Genomic DNA, 1,374 nt, shown 5'->3' with positions numbered 1-1,374 from the left:
TTTGATAGATTGACACTTGGTCTCTGTGGATTCGATAATCTTTTATATTACTTTGACGTGATTCGTACACTTGCGAAAAACACGCATCAAGTTTTTGGCGCCGTTGCCGGGGACCAATTTCGTCAAATTTCATTACCCTGTAGTTATACCGTTTAGACTAAGGTTGTTACCCACCGGTCAATGCGAAAGACTCGCAGTGCCGGAAGTTTAGTAGACCCTCTAGCTGAACCTGAACGTTACGCTCGCGCACGTTTATTTTTCCATAGGAATAGGATAGCTATGGCCGAAGAACAAAACCGAAGACCTCTTAAGGACTCGCCCAACCATCAAACGAGGAACCTAGTTCCAGTATAGTAAACCCCGTTATCCCAGCCAATAATTTTGAACTTAAACCATCCCTGCTGCAATTAGTGCAACAGAGACAATTCTCAGGTCTCGCTACTGATAACCCAAACCAACATTTAAAAACTTTCTTCAGTTAGCAGACACCTTTAAAACCAATGGAGCTTCTCCTGAGGCGATACGCTTAAGATTATTTCCCTTTTCCCTCAGAGATAAAGCTCTATCATGGTTAGATTCCCTTCCACCCAATTCAATAACAACTTGGGATGACCTTAGGAAAGTTTTTCTTGCTAGATATTTTCCCCCAAGTAAGACCGCTCTTCTTCGAAACCTTATAACTAGATTTACCCAACTCCAAGGAGAGTCGTTGTTCGAAGCCTGGGAGAGATATAAAGAACTATTAAGAGCATGCCCACACCATGGCTTAGAGAATTGGCTAATCATCCAAACCTTCTATAATGGACTTCATTATAACACTAAGATGACCATCGACGCTGCCGCTGGTGGCGCACTGATGAATAAACCTTACCCTGAAGCTAGTGCCCTTATCGAGGATATGGCCCAAAACCATCAATCATGGGGAGTAGAACGAGCGACAGTGGAAAAGAAGGAAGCCCAAGGAGGAATACATGAGCTAAGCTCTATAGACATGATGCAGGCTAAAATGGACGCGTTGGCCCTTAGAGTCGAACATATGTGTACAACTCCGAATACTGTAGCCGCAGTTTCGCCGAATTGTGAGATATGTGGAACGCAAGGACACCAATCCGCCGAATGCAATCTGTTAAATGAAACCAACACTGAGCAAGTGAACTATACCCAAGGGAACCCATTTTCTAACACATATAACCCTGGATGGAGGAATCACCCAAACTTCTCCTACAAAAATAATAACCCTATTCAAAATACCGCACCTCCGAGACAACAAGGTTACCAAGCCCCTAGAACAAATCAACCTATGCAACCTGTACCGCCAAACCCGAGCTTTGAAGAAATTGTAAAAGATTTCATCGTTGCTCAAAAACAGAAAAC

At 43.3% G+C, this 1,374-nt stretch overlaps 1 non-coding gene across 1 annotated transcript; it reads right to left on the bottom strand.

Moving 5' to 3' along the window:
- Positions 1 to 661: 661 nt before the first annotated feature.
- Positions 662 to 768, bottom strand: LOC127109520 (small nucleolar RNA R71). Its single transcript, XR_007796797.1, has one exon. It is a non-coding gene; the product is annotated as a small nucleolar RNA R71 (small nucleolar RNA).
- Positions 769 to 1,374: the final 606 nt, after the last annotated feature.

This window comes from Lathyrus oleraceus, chromosome 7 (genome assembly GCF_024323335.1).
Source record: "Lathyrus oleraceus cultivar Zhongwan6 chromosome 7, CAAS_Psat_ZW6_1.0, whole genome shotgun sequence".
In the NCBI taxonomy this organism is placed as follows: domain Eukaryota; kingdom Viridiplantae; phylum Streptophyta; class Magnoliopsida; order Fabales; family Fabaceae; genus Lathyrus; species Lathyrus oleraceus.
The sequence above is the reverse complement of the archived record's forward strand: the minus strand, read 5'-3'. Positions and strand labels throughout refer to the sequence as shown.